We start from the raw sequence: 22,997 nt of genomic DNA, 5'->3' as shown, positions 1-22,997 counted from the left end.
CTGATTGACCTGTCAATGATGGATAGAATCAGAGATAGAAAAGTGGCAGAGAGTATACTAAATCTCACCCTAGAGATCCTCTTCCGGCTTACAGGAGAGGTGAGAGATTCTGATGATCTCACATTACATCATCTATGGTAATAACAGATGATATGATTGGAGAAGTGAGGGCTCTGGAAATGTCTGAAGTTAGATTTATTTTTACATCTCTCCATACACAGGATTACACAGTGGTGAAGAAAACATCTAGTGATCACTGTCAGGCCCCTGTGTCTGTAGGACAGGAAGGAACCCTGAGCCCAATCCTGGCGCCTCCACCGCACCCCTGGATACATGAGGATATCAATGACCAGAAGATCCTAGAACTAACCTACAAGATGATTGAGCTGCTGACTGGAGAGGTGACACTGCTGGGATTGGTGGGACATTATACAGTGACGCTATGGAGGGATCAGGGGGATGATGGTATCATTGTATGTGGCAGGTTCCTGTAAGGTGTCAGGACGTCACCGTCTACTTCTCCATGGAGGAGTGGGAGTATCTAGAAGGACACAAGGATCAGTACAAGGACGTCATGATGGAGATTCCCCAGCCCCGCACATCACCAGGTAACACGACTAAATGCACTCATCTGTTAAAAGGAGTTAGCTGCTTTAAGAAAATTTTAAAGGCTTTGTTCAGTCACTGAAAAATATGAAAAAAAGCTTTTAGAATGATATAAAGTAGATAATATTCATCTCACTGCTCCTCACTGTTATCATTCCAACCCTTCCTGGGTCCTTTGATGGTCTCTGTACTTCTGTTCTTCTGGTCCAGACTGACATGTGAGCTCCTCCATCAAACATTACAACAGGAGCAGTGATCACCACAGAGACCAATGATGAGACCTCTACGCATCCTCCAATGTAACTGTCACATCGGTGGCTGTGCCCGCCGCCGTTCCATCAGCGGCAGGGTCCACCGCCGCTCCCACTAACCAAACCCACGTCACGCTGCGCTGTGCTCCCCGTCAGGAGGATTCCGTCTTTCTCCTCCTCGCTCCCTTCCTACCGGCCAGCTGCGGTCCCGCGCATGCGCCTTAGGCCGCGGGCGCACACTCTGCAGGTTTCTTAACCCTGTAGCGTCTGCCCAGAAGCCCCTGCCGTCCAATCACCTGCTGGCACAGGGTATATCAGGGGGCTGCTCCTTGTTGGAGGCGCCTGATTACCGTGTGCATTTTGTGCGTTAATCTTGGCTGCTTTTATAGGGGTTTGCCCTGTAACCAGTACCTCCTGTCCTGTATCCAGTACCTTGTGCTCCGTCCAGTACCTCCTGCCCTGTATCCAGTACCCTGTGCTCCGTCCAGCACCTTCTGCCCTGTATCCAGTACCTTGTGCTCCATCCAGTACCTCCTGTGCTCCGTCCAGTACCTCCTGCTCCGTCCGATTCCCTCAGCTCCTTCCAGTAACCTCAGTCCCGTCCAGTACCTCCGTCTCCATCCTGTATGCCTAGTCCTGTCCGTAGCGTTTCCCTAGTTCTTTGAGCCATCCCTCTTGGTTACAGCTGTCGCGGTGTCTGACTCCCTCGAGTCTGCCCCTAAAGATCCCTGTATAGGGGTCGGCTCCACCTGGTCCGCGCGCTCTCTGGAGCTTCAGTACCACGACCCAGAGGGTCCACTCTAGGATGCCCACCATTCCCTAAGCATCACAGTGTAATCAGGCCATGGACCCAGCTGGTACCTCGGCTGCTACACAAAAAGAATTGCTCTTTTTGCGGGAAATCCAGACACGGATAATGTCCTTTATGAAATCCATGGACACCCGGCTTTCCGCCCTACAGACCACCAATCCAAGGAACGCTCCTCTGCTGGCCAGGCTCCAGTAGGAGCTTGCACAGCAGCGTGATACCCAGTTCCACATCCTGATTTACATGGCGTCCGTCGATGATCGACTACTCTCTCTTCAGTCCTCTGCTGCTGCCTCTACTCCGCCTCGTGACCCAGTATCTCACCCGCCGCCACGTTTGGGAAAGCCTCCTAGGTATAGCGGAGATCCCAATATTGTGTCGGAGGTTTCTGAATCAGTGCCGTCTGCACTTTGAGCTCCTGCCCCAGCAATACCCCTCAGATCGAGCCAAAGTGGCGTTTATCGTGTCCCACCTTGAAGGGGAGGCATTAGCTTGGGTAAATCCCCTGTGGGAGAGGGATGATCCAGTTGTATCTAGCATACAGAATTTCCTGCACACTTTTTAATCTCCGACAGGGAACTCTCTCAGTGGGACAGTACGTCATCCGCTTCCGGACACTATCCTCGGAGCTGGAGTGGAATAATGAGGCATTGGTTGGGGCCTTTTGGAGAGGGCTCTCGGGTAAAATAAAAGTTGAGCTTGCCGGCCGGGACACCCCCACCACCTTGGATGATCTCATATCCCTTGCCACCCGTATAGATTTACGGTTCCAAGAACGCTCTCGCGAGTCGGTTAGAGAGGAGACCCTTTAGGTCATACCAAGCCCCCGCTCCCCGTTCTTCCACGCTTCCTAGTAGTTCCGCTCCTGAGCCCATGCAGGTGGACCGGATAAAGTTGTCTGAACAACGGCGGAGGGAGAGAATGGCGCAGGGTTTCTGTCTCTATTGCGGCGGAGCCATTCATTTTCTGTGACCCTGCCCGGAGAGACCGGGAAACTTCTCCACCTAGGCCAGGTAAGAGAGGCCTCCCTTGGTGACTCTGATTCCTCTCTGCCCCTTACCAATTCAGCTCTAATCATTCTAGATCGGGAGCGTAGATCTGTGGAGGCGTATGTGGACTCGGGTGAGGCTGGTAACTTCATTCGACTCAAAGAAGTGAACAAGTTTCGGATTCTGGATGTTACCCTAGAAAACCCACGCGCGATTGCTTCTGTGGATGGCAAACCGCTACCTGAGCCCATCACCGTGGTTATCGCCGAAGTGGAGTTACAAGTTGGGGCACTTCATCTGGAAAAAAATAGCCTTTTTCATCTTACCCAACTTGTCTCACGCCTTGCTCCTTGGCCTTCCCTGGCTCAGGTCGCATGAGCCTGTTCTTGACTGGCGCTCAGGGGAAATCCTGCGCTGGGGCCACCCCTGCCATGAACGCTGTCTGCTGTCTGTTGCCCGTCCCAGTCCGCCACAAGTTCCTGCCGATCTTCTTGGGCTCCCCACGGCTTATCACTCATTCGCAGATGTCTTCAATAAGAAGGAGGCGGAGACCCTGCCGCCGCATCGGACCTACGACTGCCCAATCAAGTTGATCCCGGGAGCTACCCCTCCCAGGGGGGGAACTTATCCACTATCTCCAGCAGAGACCTCGGCCATGTCCGAGTACATTCGGGAGAACCTGGCCAAGGGTTTCATTCGGAAATCGTCTTCTCCTGCGGGCGCAGGTTTTTTCTTTGTCCGGAAGAAAGATGGATCCCTTCGGCCATGTATCAGCCTGAACAATATCACAGTCAAGAATAGGTATCCCCATCCGCTAATCCCTGAGCTCTCTGACCACCTAAGGGGGTCCCGGATCTTTACCAAATTAGATCTGCCGGGTGCTTATAACTTGATCCGAATTCGTGCTGGGGACGAGTGGAAGACTGCCTTCAACACACGAGATGGCCATTATGAATATTTGGTCATGCCCTTTGGACTCTGCAATGCCCCGGCGGTGTTCCAGGAGTTTGTTAATGAAATCTTCCGGGACCTTCTGTACTCGTCTGTCGTGGTATATTTAGATGACATCCTCATCTTTTCGTCCGACTTATCCTCCCATAGGAGGAGTGTTCGTCTGGTCCTGCAATGCCTACGGGAAAATCGACTCTATGCTAAGATAGAGAAATGCCTGTTTGAGCAAACCTCGTTGCCCTTCTTAGGGTATATTATCACGGACTCTGGGTTGCAGATGTATCCCGAGAAGTTGTCCGCTGCGCTCAAATAACCGCGTCCAGTCGGAGTAAAAGCCATCCAACGATTTCTGGGCTTCGCAAATTGCTATAGGCAGTTCGTCCCTCACTTTTCCTCAGTGACCAATCCAATCGACGCTCTTACCCGGAAAGGGACAAAACCAAACGTTTGTCCCTCAGAGGCCGAAGACGCCTTTCTTGCCCTGAAACGGTTCTTTGCAACAGCCTTGATTTTACACCGGCCAGTAGCCAGCAGGCCCTTCGTCCTAGAGGTAGATGCCTCCTCCACTTGAGCCAGGGCGATTCTTTCCCAGCGGACATCTTCGGGGCGCTTGGTTTCCTGTGTGTTCTTTTCTAAATCATTTTCTCCCGCAGAATGCAACTATTCAATTGGAGATCGGGAATTGGTGGCCTTAAAGATGGCTCTGGAGGAGTGGCGGTATTTTCTGGAAGGGGCGGTCCATTCCTTTATAATCTTCACTGACCACAAGAACCTAGCTTATCTTTAGTCAGCTCAAAGACTCAACTCCAGGCAAGCCAGGTGGTCTTTGTACTTTTCTCGCTTTGACTTCAAACTTCACTTTCGGCCCGGTAATAGAAATGCCAAAGCGGATGCACTTTCCAGGTCTCTGCAATCACCTGAGAACAAGGTACCAAGGCTTCTACCTTCCGGCCTTCTTCACCCTCTGCCTCTTCCTGAAGCTCCTTGGCAACAAATCGCCATGGATTTCATCACTGACTTGCCTCGCTCATCTGGGTGAACTACTATCCTGGTAGTAGTAGATCACTTCTCCAAAATGGCCCATTTTGTCCCGTTGCCCGGCTTACCTTTGGCCCCTGAGTTGGCCAAAATCTTCATCCATCAAATTTTCAGACTGCATGGACTCCCTCAACGGATTGTGTCTGATCGAGGAGTCCAGTTTACCTCCTGATTCTGGAAAGCACTCTGTAAGCTCATGGGCATATCTATGGATTTCTCCTCCGCCTATCATCCTCAGACGGGCAAGTGGAACAGATTAGTCAAGTTTTGACATCCTACCTGCGTCACTTTTCTAATGCCCACCAAGACAACTGGGTCTCCCTCCTTCCTTGGGCAGAGTTCGCCCATAACAATCATCTTAATGAATCTACCTCCAAGTCACAGTTCTTTGTGGTCTCAGGCCAGAACCCTGGTATTCCCCTTCCCATGTTCACATCCTCTGGTGTACCCGCAGCAGATGCCCTCTCATTGGAGTCTTCTCAAGTCTGGAGGGAGACCAAAGAGGCGCTCGTGAAGTCCAGTGTCCGGATGAAGAGACATGCAGACAAGAGGTGGAGGGATCTCCCACCATACCATCCTGGTGACAAAGTCTGGCTTCCGACCAAGCATATCTGCCTGAAAATTCCTTCTTAGAAGCTGGGTCCCCGGTACATCAGTCCCTTTGAGGTTCTTGGACGCATTAACAACGTGTCTTATAAATTGAGGCTGCTGGCTTCACTCCGGGTGCCTAACGCCTTTCATGTCTCGCTCCTTAAACCTATCGTTCTTAATCGATATCGCCCTGCACCGCTTCCTTCTCCTCAGCCAATAGGGGCCAATAACACCTTTGAAGTAAGAGATATTCTGGCCATGAAGAGAGTTAGGGGAAGAACCTTCTTCCTTATCGATTGGAAGGGGTTTGGTCCTGAGAAGAGGTCTTGGGAACTTCGGGAAAATGTTAATGTTCCACTTATTTTGAGAAAATTTTTGGCCAATCTCAGGAGGGGGAGACGTAAGGGGGGGTGTCACGTTGGCGGCTCTGCCCGCCGCTGTTCCATCAGCGGCAGGGTCCGCCGCCGCTCCCGCTCACCAACCCACGTCACGCTGCGCTGTGCTCCCCGTCCGGAGGATTCCGCCTGTCTCCTCCTCGCTCCCTTCCTCCCGGCCAGCTGCGGTCCCACGCATGCGCCTTAGGCCGCAGGCGCGTGCTCTGCAGGTCTCTTAACCCTGCAACGTCTGCCCAGAAGCCTCTGCCATCCAATCACCTGCTGGCACAGGGTATATCAGGCGGCTGCTCCTTGTTAATAATAATAATAATAAATTTTATTTCTATAGCGCCGACATATTCCGCAGCACTTTACATTTCGGAGGGGATTTATACAGACAATAGACATTACAGCATAACAATAATCACATAGATTATAACAAATACCAAGAGGAATGAGGGCCCTGCTCGCAAGCTTACAGTCTGAGGAAAGAGGTAGACACGAAAGGTGGGTGGTAACAGTTGCCCTGATTTTATGGACCAGCCATAATGTTAAGTGTGTAACAGTACAGACACAGAGAGCTAATGGATGCATAAAGCATGTGGGAACATGATGCGGGGAACCTGGTTATGGTAAAACCTATGACTGTGCCACACAGGGATAGATTAGGTTAATGTGTTGAAGCGATAAGCCAGTCTGAATAAATGCGTTTTCAGGGCACGCTTAAAATTGTGGGGTTTGGCGACTAATCGTATTGACCTGGGAAGTGCATTCCAAAGAATTGGCACAGCACGTGTAAAGTCTTGGAGATGGGAGTGGGAGGTTCTAATTATTGAGGATGCTAACCTCAGGTCATCAGCAGAACGGAGGGCGCGGGTAGGGTGGTATACTGAAACAAGAGAGGAGATGTAGGGTGGTGCTGAGCCATGGAGGGCTTTGTGGGTGAGGGTAATAAGTTTATACTGAATTCTGGAGTGGATGAGTAGCCAGTGTAATGACTGGCACAAGGTAGAGGCATCGGTGTAACGATTGGTGAGGAATATGATCCTGGCTGCAGCATTCAAGACAGATTGGAGAGGGGAGAGTTTGGTAAGAGGGAGACCGATTAGAAGAGAGTTACAATAGTCGAGAAGAGAAACAGTTTTTGCAGAGTCAAAAGTAAGAAGAGGTCGATTTCTAGAAATGTTTTTGAGGTGCAGATGACAAGAGCGAGCCAGTGATCGAATGTGGGGGGCAAAGGAAAGCTCGGAATCAAGTATGACCCCAAGACAGCGGGCATGTTGCTGGGGAGTAATAGTGGAGCCACACACAGAAATGGCAATGTCGGGTATAGGTACATTAGTAGAGGGAGGAAATACAAGGAGTTCAGTCTTTGACAGGTTCAGTTTCAGATAAAGTGAGGACATGTTGTTAGACACAGTGTTTAGACAATCGCCGGTGTTTTCTAGAAAGGCTGGCGTGATGTCAGGAGAAGAAGCGTATAATTGGGTGTCATCAGCATAGAGATGGTACTGGAAACCAAATCTACTGATTGTTTGACCAATAGGGGCAGTGTACAAGGAGAAGAGGAGGGGGCCTAGAACCGATCCTTGAGGAACCCCAACAGTAAGTGTAAGGTGAGAGGAGGAGGAACCGGCAAAAGATACAGTAAAGGAGCGGTCAGAGAGATAGGAGGAGAACCAGGAGAGAACGGTGTCCTTGAGGCCAATGGAACGGAGCATAGTGAGGAGGAGCTGATGATCCACAGTGTCGAATGCTGCAGAGAAATCCAAGAGAATTAGCATGGAGTAATGACCATTTGATTTAGCTGTTAGTAGATCATTAGAGACTTTAGTGAGGGCAGTTTCAGTAGGGTGCAAGGAGCAGAAACCGGATTGGAGAGGGTCGAGAAGAGAGTTATCAGAGAGATAGCGGATAAGACGGGAGTGGGCCAGGCGTTCCAGGAGTTTAGAGATGAAGGGAAGATTAGAGACAGGTATATAGTTAGCGGCACAGTTTTGGTCGAGGGATGGTTTAAGTAGTGGATGTATGATGGCATGCTTAAATGAGGAGGGAAAGATACCAGGAAGAGAGAGAGAGGTTAAATATTTTAGTTAGGTGAGGGGTGACAGCAGGGGAAAGGAACTGGAGGAGATGTGACGGAAATGGGTCACTGATGCAAGTGGTTGGGCGAGAAGATGCAAGGAGCCTGCTTACTTCTTCTGTGACTGGTTCAAAATCAGAGAGTGAGCTAGATGCAGTGGGGGAGGGAGGTCAGTGCATGGTATGAGGTGATTGGGAGATAATTTCCTGTCCAATCTGGTCAATTTTTTCTTTGGAGTAATTGGCCAGATCGTCAGCTCGGAGTTGGGTTAAGTAGAGAATGGAAAGTGTCAAAGAGACGTTTCGGGTTATTGGACAGTGAGGTGATGAGGGTGTTAAAATAGGTTTGTTTGGAGAGGTGAAGGGCAGTGATGTATGTTCTAAGCATAAACTTATACTGGATGAAATCTTCGTGTAGATTGGATTTTCTCCACAGACGTTCGGCGCACCTAGAGCACCGCTGCAGAAAACGTGTTTGCAGGGTGTGCCAGGGTTGTCGCCATCTGTGTTGTAGTGTTCTATTTATAGGGGGTGCAAATTCATCCAGGGCACTTTGAAGTGTTTCATTGTAATGCTTCAGTGCAGAATCAGGACATGAGAGGGAGGAGATAGGGGCCAATAAAGACTGCAAGTTCTTCATAAGTTTCTGGGTGTTAATGGCCTGTATGTTTCTATAAGTATGGACAGTGGGGGTGACCTGAGCAGCCTGGCAGTTCTTGATAGAGAATGAAAGAAGATTGTGGTCAGAGAGCAGGAGAGGGGAGTTTGCAAAATCTTCCACTGCACAAAGCCGAGAGAAGACCAAGTCGAGGGAGTTTCCGTCTTCATGTGTTGGAGAATTAGTAAGCTGCAAAAGGCCAAGCGAGGAGGTTAGAGATAAAAGGTGAGTAGCAGATGGGGAGAGGGGAAGAGCAATGGGGATGTTGAAATTTCCCATGATGAGGGTAGGGATGTCACAGGAGAGAAAATGTGGAAGGCAAGTGGCAAAATGATCCAGGAACTGATGGGAGGGGCCGGGAGGACGATACACCACCGCCACTCGCATGGAGAAGGGAGTGTAGAGTCTGACGGCATGGACCTCCAAAGAAGGTAAGACTGGTGAGGGTAGTTGAGGGATAACCTGAAAGGTACATTTTGGTGATAGGAGCAGACCAATGCCTCCACCTGCTCTATTGTCTGATCTTGGGGTATGAGAGAAGTGTAGTCCCCCATATGAAAGAGCAGCAGCGGTAGTATCTGACTGCTGGATCCAGGTTTCTGTAAGAGCCAGGAGGTTAAGAGAATTAGAAAGGAAAAAGTCATGAATGAAGGAGAGTTTGTTACACACTGAGCGAGAATTCCAAAGTGCACAATTAAGAGAGACAGATGGCATGCAGGGAATATTAACCCCTTCCTGACATCCGACGTACTATCCTTCCACGGTACCCGGGCCCGTATGACCGTGGACGGGATAGTACGTCTACCGCGATCAGCGGCGCCCACGTGGTGAGCGCCGCTGATCGCGGCCGGGTGTCAGCTGATTATCACAGCTGACACCCGGCACTATGTGTCAGGGGCGGTCACGGACCGCCCCCGACACGTTAACCCCTTGCACACCGCGATCAAACATGATCGCGGTGTACCGGGAGTTAAAGGGAAGCATCGGCAGGGAGGGGGCTCCCTCCGTGCTTCCCTGAGCCCCCCACGGCAGCGCAATATGCAGCGCTGCTGCGGGGGGCTCCTATCCTCCAGGCCCCCGAATCCAAGATGGCGACGGGGGCCTTCAGGGACCTGAGGAAGCTGGCTTCCTCAGTGCCTGCAAAGCGCAGGCAAGAGGAAGTCTGCTTCAATGCCTGTGACAGATTGCTGATCTGTCACAGTGATCTGTGATGTGACAGATCAGCGATCTGTCACAGGACAGTGATGTCCCACCTGGGACTATGTAATAAAGTAAAAAAAAAATTACAAAAAAATGTAAAAATAAATTAAAAAAAATCGCCAAATAAATTAGTAAAAAAAAAAAAAAATATTCCCCAATAAATTCATTTTTTGAAAATAATAAAAAAAACCAATAAAAGTACACATATTAGGTATCGCCGCGTCCGTAATGACCCGCCCTATAAAACTGTCCCATTAGTTAACCCTTTTAGCGAACCCCTTAAAAAATAAAAATAAAAAACGAAGCAAAAAATAATGATTTATTATCATACCGCCAAACAAAAAGTGTAATAACGCGCGATCAAAAAGACGCATATAAATATCCATGGTACCGCTGAAAACGTCATCTTGTCCCGCAAAAAACGAGCCGCCACACAGCATCATCAGCGAAAAAATAAAAAAGTTATAGCTCACAGAATAAAGCGATGCAAAAATAATTATTTTTTATATAAAATAGTTTTCATTGCATAAAACCGACAAAAACATAAAAAAACGACCTAAATGAGGTATCGCTGTAACCGTACTGACCCGAAGAATAAAACCGCTTTATCAATTTTACCGCACGCGGAACGGTGTAAACGCCCCCCCCAAAAGAAATTCATGAAACGCTGGTTTTTGTTCATTCTGCGTCCCAAAAATAGGAATAAAAAGCGATCAAAAAATGTCACGTGCCCGAAAATGGTACCAATAAAAACGTCAACTCGTCCCGCAAAAAATAAGACCTCACATGACTCAGTGGGTCAAAATACGGAAAAATTATAGCTCTCAAAATGTGGTGATGCAAAAACTATTTTTACAATAAAAAGCGTCTTTTAGCGTGTGACAGCCGCCAAAAATAAAAACCGCCATAAATAGTAAATCAAACCCCCCGTTATCACTCCCTTAGTTAGGGAAAAATAATAAAACTAAAAAAAAGTATTTATCTCCATTTTCCCGTTAGGGTAAGGCTGTGTGCACACGCTGCGGATTAGGTGCGGATTCATCCGCGCGGATTTTGTAAAATCCACAGGTGAAACCGCAGGTCAAAAGACCTGCGGTTTTACCTGCAGATTGCTCTGCGGTTTTGTCCTGCGGTTTTTCATCTCCTCAATAGAGGAGATGGCAAACCGCAGGAGAATCCGCAGAAAGAATTGACATGTCAATTCTTTCTGCGGATTGAAAACCGCAGATAATCCGCGCGGAAAATTCCGCACCGTCTGCACTGCGGTTTTTGATTCCCATAGGGAATCATGGTACTGGGGTCCGCAGCAGCCAAAACCGCTGCGGAACCGCAGCAAAATCCGCAGCGTGTGCACACAGCCTTAGGGTTAGGGCTAGGGTTAGGGCTAGGGTTAGGGCTAGGGCTAGGGTTAGGGCTAGGGCTAGGGCTAGGGTTAGGGCTAGGGTTAGGGCTAGGGCTCAGATTAGGGTTAGGGGTGTGTTGGGGTTAGGGTTGGAGTTATAATTGGGGGTTTCCACTGTTTGGGCACATCAGGGGCTCTCCAAATGCAACATGGCGTCTGATCTCAATTCCAGCCAATTCTGAGTTGAAAAAGTCAAATGGTGCTCCTTCCCTTCCAAGCTCTGCCATGCGCCCAAACAGTGTTTTACCCCCACATGTAGGGTATCAGCCTACTCAGGACAAATTGCAAAACAATTTTTGGGGTCCAATTTCTCCTGTTACCCTTAGGAAAATAAAAAATTGGGGGCAAAAATATCATTTTTGTGGAAAAAAATGATTTTTTTATTTTCACGTCCGAGTGTTATAAACTTCTGTGAAGCACTTGGGGGTTCAAAGTGCTCACCACACATCTAGATAAGTTCCGTGGGGGGTCTAGTGTCCAAAATGGGGTCACTTGTGGGGAGTTTCAATAGTTTAGGTACATCAGGGGCTCTCCAAACGCACATGACACCCGCAGACCATTCCATCAAAGTCTGCATTCCAAAACGTCACTGCTTCCCTTCCGAGCCCCGACGTGTGTCCATACAGTAGTTTTCTCCCACATATGGGGCGTCAGCGTACTCAGGCCAAATTGGACAACAACTTTTGGGGTCCAATTTCTCCTGTTACCCTTGGGAAAATGAAAAAATTGCGGACTAATTGATCATGTTTCTGGAAAAAATACGATTTTTTTATTTTCATGCCCTGGCATTATAAACTTCTGTGAAGCCCTTGGGGGTTCAAAGTGCTCACCTCACATCTAGATAAGTTCCTTAGTGGGTCTAGTTTTCAAAATGGGGTCATTTGTGGGGGGTTTCCACTGTTTAGGTACATTAGGGGCTCTCCAAAGGCAACATGACACCTGCAGACCATTCCATCAAAGTCTGCATACCAAAACGTCACTACTTCCCTTCCGAGCCCCGACGTGTGCCCATACAGTAGTTTTCATCCACATATGGGGTATCAGCATACTCAGGACAAATTGGACAACAACTTTTGGGGTCCATTTTCTCCTGGTACCCTTGGGAAAATAAAAAAATTGTGACTAAAAGATCAAGTTTGTGGAAAAAATACGAATTTTTTATTTTCACGCCCGAGCGTTATAAACTTCTGTGAAGCACTGGGAGGGTCAAAGTGCTCACCACACATCTAGATAAGTTCCTTGGGGGGTCTAGTTTACAAAATGGTGTCATTTGTGGGGGTTTTCCACTGTTTAGGTACATTAGGGGCTCTCCAAAGGCAACATGACACCCGCAGACCATTCCATCAAAGTCTGCATTCCAAAACGTCACTACTTCCCTTCCGAGCCCCGACGTGTGCCCATACAGTAGTTTTCTCCCACATATGGGGTATCAGCATACTCAGGACAAATTGGACAACAACTTTTGGGGTCCAATTTCTCCTGGTACCCTTGGGAAAATAAAAAAATGGTGACTAAAAGATCATGTTTGTGGAAAAAATACGAATTATTTATTTTCACGCCCGGGCATTATAAACTTCTGTGAAGCACTGGGGGGGTCAAAGTGCTCACCACACATCTAGATAAGTTCCTTAGGGGGTCTAGTTTCCAAAATGGTGTCATTTGTGGGGGATTTCCACTGTTTTGGTACATCAGGGGTTTTCCAAATGCGACATGGTGTCCGATCGCAATTCCAGCCAAAAACGTCAAATGGCGCTGCTTCCCTTCCGAGCTCTGCCATGCGCCCAAATAGTGGTTTACCCCCACATGTGGGGTATCAGCGTACTCAGGACAAATTGCACAATAACTTTTAGGGTCCTGTTACCCTTGGAAAAATAAGAATTGAGGGTGAAAAGATCATTTTTGTGGAAAAAATATGATTTTTTAATTGTATGGCTGTATGTTATAAACTTCTGTGAAGCCCATGGGGGTTCAAAGTTCTCACCACACATCTAGATAAGTTCCTTAGGGGGTCTAGTTTCCAAAATGGTGTCATTTGTGGGGGATTTCCACTGTTTTGGTACATCAGGGGTTTTCCAAATGCGACATGGTGTCCGATCGCAATTCCAGCCAAAAACGTCAAATGGCGCTGCTTCCCTTCCGAGCTCTGCCATGCGCCCAAATAGTGGTTTACCCCCACATGTGGGGTATCAGCGTACTCAGGACAAATTGCACAATAACTTTTAGGGTCCTGTTACCCTTGGAAAAATAAGAATTGAGGGTGAAAAGATCATTTTTGTGGAAAAAATATGATTTTTTAATTGTATGGCTGTATGTTATAAACTTCTGTGAAGCCCATGGGGGTTCAAAGTTCTCACCACACATCTAGATAAGTTCCTTAGGGGGTCTAGTTTCCAAAATGGTGTCATTTGTGGGGGGTTTCCACTGTTTTGGTACATCAGGGGTTTTCCAAACGCGACATTGTGTCCGATCTCAATTCCAGCCAAAAACGTCAAATGGCATTGCTTCCCTTCCGAGCTCTGCCATGCGCCCAAATAGTGGTTTACCCCCACATGTGGGGTATCAGCGTACTCAGGACAAATTGCACAATAACTTTTAGGGTCCTCTTACCCTTGGGAAAATAAAAATTGGGGTGAAAAGATCATTTTTGTGGAAAAAATATGATTTTTTAATTGTACCGCTGTACGTTATAAACTTCTGTAAAGCCCTTGTGGGTTCAAAGTTCTCACCACATATCTAGATAAGTTCCTTGGGGGGTCTAGTTTCCAAAATGGGGTCACTTGTAGGGGGTTTCCACTGTTTAGGTACATCAGGGACTCTCCAAACGTGACATGGCGTCCGATCTGAATTCCAGCCAATTTTGCATTGAAAAAGTCAAACGGCGCTCCTTCCATTCTGAGCTCTGCCATGCGCCGAAACAGTCGTTCCCCCCCACAAATCAGGTATCAGCGTACTCAGGACAAATTGCACAATAACTTTTGCAGTCTAATTTCTCCTGTTACCCTTGGTAAAATAAAAAAAATTGAACCTGAAGTATTTTTTTTGTGAAAAAAAGTTAGATGTTCATTTCTTTTTAAATATTCAAAAAAATTCCTGTGACGCACCTAATGGGTTAATAAACTTCTTGAATGTGGTTTTGAGCACCTTAAGGGGTTCAGTTTTTAGAATGGTGTCACTTTTGGGTATTTTCTATCATATAGACCCCTCAAAGTGGCTTCAAATGTGATGTGGTCCTAAAAATAAAATGGTGTTGTAAAAATGAGAAATCGCTGGTCAACTTTTAACCCTTATAGCTTCCTAACAAAAAAAAATTTTGGTTCCAAAATTGTGCTGATGTAAAGTAAACATGTGGGAAATGTTACTTATCAAGTTTTTTGTGTGCCGTATCTCTGTGATTTAAGGGCATAAAAATTCAAAGTTGGAAAATTGCGAAATTTTCAAAATTTTTGCCAAATTTCCATTTTTTTCACAAATAAACGCAAGTTATTTGAATGAAATTTTACCACTAACATGAAGTACAATATGTCACGAGAAAACAATGTCAGAATCACTGGGATCAATGGAAGCGTTCCAGAGTTATGACCTCATAAAGGTACAGTGGTCAGAATTGTAAAAATTGGCCCGGTCATGAACGTGCAAACCACCCTTGGGGGTGAAGGGGTTAATAAGATTTGAGGGGTTTTTGAGTGTAACAGTTGTGGGGTTTGACTTTCTATAACATGGGGGACCAGGGTTGGGAGCAATGTCTCCTGCGACTAGGAGAAGGAGGATAGAAAGAGTGAGCAGATGGTTAAGTGATTTGTGAGAGCGTCTCTTATGTTGAATGGTGGGGCGGACTGGATCTGTGCAATTTAACAATGTGAAAAGAGCGTGAGTGCTATACATAGAGGAAAGGAGCGAGGGGCCAATATGGATGGAGTGTAGAGAGTTAATGCCAGGGTGGTGGATGTGTGTGAATGCAGCGGCCAGGATATAAATTACACAAATGCATATGGTATATATTTGCTGTACTCCTATTGTACAGGGAGTAGATGTATATAAATGTCTTACCTGTCTCCTGCCCTGTCTAACTGCCATGTTATAACTGCCAGTAGTTTGATACATGTACTTCGATTACATGTGCATAAATGCCCCCTGCATAAATGCCTTCCCCAAGCTATGTCTGAATATATAGGAGGCTAAGGATTTTTTTTTTGTGCTCTCTCTCTTCTCGTTAATCAATCAAACTAAATTGAGACAGCAGGACCCAATAAAATGTTGTGGTCAGATAAACAGATGTCCAGCACTACATGGATCATAAAGCACTCTGAAAAGTTTCTTGACCTCACAACATAAGGGGACAAGCAGAGTAAGTTGAAATAACTATATACCAGATATAAGCTAGCATAGTTGAAAACACATATATAGCATTCAGGATTAACTGCTTGCTGACATTGAATGGAGTGGAGAAACACTGGAGTTGATTCAGAGCAGAGATTGAAAGAGCTGGTTACCTGTATGAAGAGAATAGAGATGCGTGTCACATTCATCCATGTTATAACTGCCAGTACTTTGATACATGTACTTCGATTGTTGGAGGCGCCTGATTACTGTGTGCATTTCGTGCGTTAATCTTGGCCGCGTTTATAGGGGTTTGCCCTGTAACCAGTACCTCCTGCCCTGTATCCAGTACCTTGTGCTCCGTCCAGTATCTCCTGTCCTGTATCCAGTACCTTGTGCTCCATCCAGTACCTCCTGCCCTGTATCCAGTACACTGTGCTCCGTCCAATATCTCCTGCCCTGTATCCAGTATCCTGTGCTCCGTCCAGTACCTCCTGCCCTGTATCCAGTATCCTGTGCTCCGTCCATTACCTCCTGCCCTTTATCCAGTACCTTGTGCTCCGTCCAGTACCTCCTGCCCTGTATCCAGTATCCTGTGCTCCGTCCAGTACCTCCTGCCCTGTATCCAGTACCTTGTGCTCCGTCCAGTACCTCCTGTCCTGTATCCAGTACCCTGTGCTCCGTCCAGTACCACCTGCTCCATCTGGTCCCCTCTGCTCCTTCCAGGAACCTCGGTCCCGTCCAGTACCTACTGCTCCTTCCTGTATGCCTAGTCCTGTCCTTAACGTTTCCCTAGTCCTTTTGAGCCGTCCCTCTTGGTTCCAGCTGTCGCGGTGTCTGACTCCCTCGAGTCTGCCCATAACGATCCCTATATAGGGGTCGGCGCCACCTGGTCTGCTCGCTCTCTGGAGCTTCAGTACCGCGACCCAGAGGGTCCACTCTCGGACGCCCGCCATTCACTAAGCGTCACAGTAACACAGCACCTGCACTTATGTCCTAGATGTAGTTTTTTATATTTACTTAAAAATCAATGTCAGAATGGGCGCATAATGCTGATATTAATTATTATGTTAAATTGAGCAAAATGATCAGTAGAAAATCGGAAAGAAAAACTTTCATATAAGATTATATATCCATTCTGACAGATTTTCACAGTAAGTACACCAACTTCAGCAGGTTGATAACATTTATTTAAAAAAACAACAACAATCTTTCATACACTTCTGTCTGCTGAAAAAAAAAAGTTTTGTCTCGTGGAATAAGGTGAGGATAAAAAAATACACAAAAACAGAAAACAGCTCTTTTATGAAGCGGGTAGTGTCCTTGAGTTCAAAAACTTCCATGTCTTTACCCTTGGAAATCTCTTGACTCCATTTTTTTATATACTTTCACACATGGCATTAATGTCCATAAACTGGGAAACTAAAGCTAATTAATCTATCATTAAAGTATTGTGCAATGGAATTATACATTTTCCCAGAGGTGTATCTAGGTTTTCTGGCACCCGGGGCAAGAATTCAGTTCGGCGCCCCTTCCCCCCCATGTACATATGCGCTTTGCACACTTAGTCATGTACCGACGAGCTGCTCTTCCTAATGCTCTCAATGTTCAGTGAAAAACTGAGAAGCAGGAAGAGAAGCTCGTCTCAGGACCATAAGTATGAAAATCGCATATGAGTGAAGTGTCCATGTGATGACTACTGGAACCTGCAGAGCTGAATCATTGCAGGCTTCTGAATTCTCACCATGAATGCACTGCACACTTTTAGGATTCTCCCGTAGTGGTGGCAAGAGTACAAGGTCATGTCAGCACAAGCATGTGATTAATATACTTCTGGCCACATTCTGACTAGACGTGCCCGGCCTCGCTCTGTTCATTTTTATTGAGTGAGGCCACACATGTCTAGTCAGCATGTGACTGCATGTATGCAAATCGCCAGCTCGAGAGAATCCTAACAGCGTTCAGTGAGCACTGTGAGAATTCAGAAGTCTGCAGTCACACAGAATGACTGCAGACTCAGCACAAAACTGGACAACCCCTTTAATGTTCCTAACAAATAAAAACATGAGAATTAGTCAGTATCACAAATAATATTTACATCCAGGTACCTTATAGATGACGTCGTGTCTGGAGTCGTTCTCCTTCTTTTATTCTTCTTGTCCAGACCCCATGATGAGTTTTCTCATCCACATCCTGCAGACTTCCATCTTCCTCGGTCTTCTGTAGCAACTCCACATGATCCCCTTAAAGATAGAAGTGTCATTATAATGCTCCTGAATAAAAAGTTGCCCCTCAGTATATTGTCTGCACAAAATATGATCCCCACACTGTCCCTCTTATGGTACATGCTCTTTAAAATGACCTCTCCTTTGAATACCGGCCCCCCTCTTCACACTGTCTTCTCACACTGTGTCCCCTATAGGGCCAGTCTTTATACTGTACTCTCTCATCACACTCCCCCTCCTTGGTATACTGTCCCCTCCTGGCTGTGCCCTTACACTGTCCCCCCATGCTACACCCCCACTACTCACTTTCTATACTATGCCCACTCACTTTTCTTCCCCCATACTGCCTCCTCACACTATTCCCCTCCCCCTCATACTGTCTCCTCTCACATCCCCCCTGTTCGCCATACTGTCTCCTCATATATTTACCCCCTCACTTTCTATACTGCCTGCTCACACATACCCCCAACTCCAATTACTGTGTCTACACACACCCCATCACCCTCACTCCCCATACTCTTTCCACATACATTTTCCCCATCGCTACTCATACTTTGTCTGCATACATTCCCCTGTTCGCTCCCCATACTGTCTGCATCCATCCCTCATACTATTTCCTCTCATATATACCCCCATTCCCCCGTACTGTTTCCTCATACATGCCCCCATTCCCCGTACTGTTTCCTCATAAATGCCTCCCATTCCCCGTACCGTTTCCTCATACATACCCTGCATCTCCCCCTTTGCTCCTCATTTTGTGTCCTCAAATCTCCCCACTCAAAATCTCCCCCCACACAATAAATCCCCCCATTCCCACTCCTAATCTCCCCCCAAACATTAAACACCCCCATCCCCACTCCAAATCTCCCCCTACACAATAAATAACCCCATCTCCACTCCAAATCTCCGCCCACACTTTACATCTCCCCCCATGCACTTATCTTCGGTGTCTTCAGCTCCACTGGAGCACTTACCACCCATCCTGCGTCTCTGCAGCGCCTGCGAGTGACGTCAGCAGCGTGATCACATGACATGATCACACTGCTGGTGTCTCTGTGACCCGGTGGTTAGAGCTCCAATTGTACTCACGTCTGTAAGATGCAAGTACAATTGATCCCTGGGAGCCAGCGCATTGCAGCTTCTCTGAGCCGGCTGCCAGCTTTACATCCGGTACAGAGAACAGCTGACTCCCAGTTCAGGGGACGGCAGAATGCACCTGCCAGGGAAGACACTGTGGACCGCCGCATTAGGTGGCCTAACTGCGGCCCCCTGCCGTCTGCCCCCCAGATACACCTCTGCCTTTTCCCCACATTCTCCCAGAAATGTTGTAATCTTCCTCTTAGCGATATTTGCTTTACTTGTTTATTAAACAGATTTTAATTCATACTAATGGGTATATCCGTTTCCTATGAAGCCTTGACAACTATGTTCTTTATAGGCCAAACTTGATCTCGTGTGTTGTCTTCACAGTCAGACTTAGAAAAAGTCAAAGAACTCGCAAAATAATCCAAAGCATTCTAGGCAGCCATGAAAATAAAAAACATTGGACGATAAGAGTCAGAGCCTCAAATTTTTCTTTGATGGTATTTGACCCTGACTAGATTATTCACCTTTTCATTGTCAGATTCAGAGCAGTCTGGGAAAGGTTGTAAGGTGAAATGATCAACTTATAAACCTACTGTACTGATAGCACTTTGAAAAAAGAATGTCGGGTAAGATTTTTAGTTTATATCATTTCATTAGGCCATCCTTGATAGCATGAAGGAAGGGTGGGAAGTGCTGAAGGTGTAATGACTTGTTACACCAATCCCTAAATACTTGAGGAAGGATGGGGCGCAGCAGAAGAGAAAGAAATCAGCTAGGATTGACTTAATCAAACAGGGTAGGAAGACATTAAGCTTTTGCAATATCTTTTAAATTTAATTTGAAATTAAAGCTATAAGACATTGAAATATACAGGCAGGAGACACGGAACAGGAGATCGTCAGCATATGCGGTAACCTTACGAATTGTGGCTCTCACTGTAATTCCAGCGTTCTTCTAAAATAGCAACACACTTTTAAGGTTTTGTTATTCAAAAATAATAAAATTAACTTTACTTTTTGGCAGATGACTATACCAGAAGCTCAGAGAGGCATGTGACGTTGGATTTTAAAGTCTACAATCGAAATATCATACCAGCTTCACATGAAGAATATGCCAAAATCCCATTTATACCCTCATCCTGTAATTCATCACACTTTGATAAACAAAACAAAATTCGTAGAAGGGGTACAAAACATCAAATGTTTCCAAATGGGAAGCCATTTACATGTTTAGAATGTGGAAAATGTTTTAACCATAGATCACATCTTCTTAGACATGAGAGAAGTCACACAGGGGAGAAGCCATATGCATGCTTAGAATGTGGAAAATGTTTTACAGCTAAATCACATCTTGGTAGACATCAAAGAAGTCACACCCAGGAGAAAGCATTTTCATGTTTAGAATGTGGGAAATCTTTTAACCGGAAAGAAGATGTTGTTACGCATCATAGAATTCACACGGGTGAGAAGCCATATTCATGCCTAAAATGCGGAAAAGATTTTACACGTCAATCAAGTCTTGTCATACATGAGAGAAGGCACAGAGGGGAGAAGCCATATTTGTGTTCAGAATGTGGAAAGTGTTTTACGCAGAAGTCAGATCTTGTTTCGCATCATAGAATTCACACTGGTGAGAAACCATATTCATGTTCAGTATGTGGAAAATGTTTTAACAAGAAATCGTATCTTGTTAAGCACCAGAAAATTCACAAAGGTGAGAAGCCACATCCATGTTCTTAATGTGGGAAACATTTTAACCAAACATCACATCTTGTTAATCACCAGAGAATTCAAACAGGTGAGAAGCCATATTCATGTTCTGAATGTGGAAAATGTTTACCCCACAAAATAAGTTTTAATGTACATAAAAATTGCATGTAATTTATGATATGTATACAATTACCAATAAACATCTTTAAAGCAAATAGAATACAGAGAACACTGTAGGGTTTCTACTCTTTCAGCTGTGGTTGAGGTAGGCACAGGAAGCGGTTTCATCAAAATGTCCAGGCTGGTTTATTACAAACTTCATAAACAGCATAAACAAACAAAAAGACAGCCTTTTCCGGTACAGAGTGAAAAAAAACAAAGTAAATAAACAAAACAAAGTGGGTTCGCCCACTTGGATTAGTGTCCAGTTCTTAAAGGGAACCTTTCACCTCTTTTCTGTCCTACCAGCTAAAAATATCCTTTTTTTCAGTGTCAGCTATGCATTCCCTAAATAGTTATGTAACCCACTGACATCCCATGTATCACCCATTAACACCCTTTATATTTCTCCCGCGATGAATGCTAATAGAGTCCATCCGGGTTGATGGGCGTGGCTTCGGTTCACTCACTCCACCCCTCTCCTCGGCTGCTGCAGTGGATGATTCAGATCGCTGGGAGATATCATGCCTGCGGAGTCAAATGGTTTCTCGCGCGTGCGCACTTCTGCTTTTCAGCTTTGCTTGCAGTTGGGCAAAGCATACTGCTCATGTGCGAGAAACTATTTGACTGCGCAGGTGCGATATCTCACAACGATCTGCATCATCCACATCAAGGACTGCGTGCAGAAGCCAAGGAGAGGGGTGGAGTAACCGAAGCCTTGCCCATCGGACCGGACGGACCCTATTAGCACACATCGCGGGAGAAATATAAAAGGTTTTTATAGGTGATACATGGGGTGTCAGGGGGTTACATAACTATTTAGGGATTGCATAGTTGACACTGAATAAAATTATATTTTTAGCTGGTAGGACAGAAAAGTGGTGAAAAGTTCCCTTTAAGTCCTTAGCAAAAAAACAACACACTGGAGATCTGCACATCTCCAGACCCAGACAATGAATGAGAAAACTGGTCTCCATTTTATCTGCCATACCACGCCCCCAGGGTGGGATATGTGAGCAGCCACTCCCACCCATCTCTTTGACTGCTCTTAAACCCAGCCCTGATATGCCCTCTTAACTCATTCAGCACTATACGTGCTTGAGTCTGCTTTCCCGGACTTACATCACTGAAGTTACCAACCTCAATGATACATATCTCCTGTCAAGGATCTGTCCAGTGGCCATCTTACATACCCCCACTCTATTCAAATCCAGGGGGCTTGGCGCCTTCTACTATTAACCAATGAACCCTCTCCGGCAGGTATCTGCACGCTCACCGCCCTGAGCCAGCCTACTCCATCAGGATCCAGATTGATGGAGTACCAGAGGTGAGGGAGAGATTTATAGGGGGACCCCCAAGACCCTCGTGATCTGCAGCTGTCAGCTCCAGCACAGGAGCGTGTGCATCGAGGATAGTGTGAACCACACTGACTGCATTTTGGGTGCCACCAGCGCCTCCCTCCCTGACTGTGCCTCTCATCAGCACGGTGAACCCTTACCTGTGGGGTTTCCCCCCCTGCTCCGCGAATCCTTGGCCCAGCCGCTGTTGAGTCTCCATGGGTCCCCCCTGCAGCTATCTTCTGCGGACTGGGTGTTGGATTGAGGGTGGCAATGCTGCCTCCAAGTTTCACTGCTGGAGACCCCTTGCTTTTGGAGGTAAGAGGGCTTCTGACCCCTCTGAGCTAAAGTATTAAGCCATCACATAATATGTTCAGTGACTCCATAAAAACTTGAAATCTTGTCAAATCCAAGCCTATACACGTCAGGCCAACAGTTCTTTGCTGATAGCTAGTGATCAGTCAACAAAATTGCATAACAAGCCAAGGCAATTTGCTTTTTATTGATACATCCTTGGGAATTTCTTACACTTTGTCATGAACTGGGGGTGTGTAGTTGCTACCAGTTCATCAGGGATTTATTATATCCCACTTTCCAGTTCCGGTTTAGGAACTTGCAGCTCTCTGGCGCCCTCCTTACTAGGAAGAGTAGTCGCCAGAAAGGCTGCCTTAATGTGTACTGAGGGTGGTATGTATATCCCCAGTCTCAGGCAGGAAATACACATATAAACCTCCGTTCCATCACTGCCAGAATTTCCCACATACCCCAGAACACTCTTTGTTGCCACCAGCTCCTCGTTCTACATTAAAATCAATATTGGGTCAGGAGCCAACCCTCACGGTAGCGTAGTTTAGCACAGAGGATGTGGCAAGACGTTATAGAGCAAGGAGAACGAAACTTTACTCCAGAAAACATAGGCAGTGTTTACAAAAATATAAAAGATGTTACAAACGAGACAAGCTACAGTATATACAGGCAATTACAAAATAACAGGGTTTAAAATATCAAACTTACAGATCTCAGTCAATGGCTCGCACCCTGGGCAAATGACAACTTCCTAATTAGGCATCATAGCCTTATACTTTCTCTTCAGTGACCTCACTGGGTGGGCGGAGCTAGGGAGTGTACTCTCCTTTTGAAAAGTACTAGAAGCTAATAAGTTCCATAACTCTGGCTGCGAGGCTCACAGCGTGATGACAGAAGTATTATAATTT

At 46.4% G+C, this 22,997-nt stretch overlaps 1 pseudogene; it reads left to right on the top strand.

The window, feature by feature from the left end:
• LOC141056300 (uncharacterized) overlaps positions 1-20,507 on the top strand; it is a 114,148-nt pseudogene extending 93,641 nt beyond the window's left edge.
• The last annotated feature ends 2,490 nt before the right edge of the window (positions 20,508-22,997 follow it).

Source organism: Dendrobates tinctorius, unplaced genomic scaffold, assembly GCF_039654945.1.
Source record: "Dendrobates tinctorius isolate UK_male_01 unplaced genomic scaffold, ASM3965494v1 ptg000196l, whole genome shotgun sequence".
NCBI classification, from domain to species: Eukaryota; Metazoa; Chordata; class Amphibia; order Anura; family Dendrobatidae; genus Dendrobates; species Dendrobates tinctorius.
The sequence above is the reverse complement of the archived record's forward strand: the minus strand, read 5'-3'. Positions and strand labels throughout refer to the sequence as shown.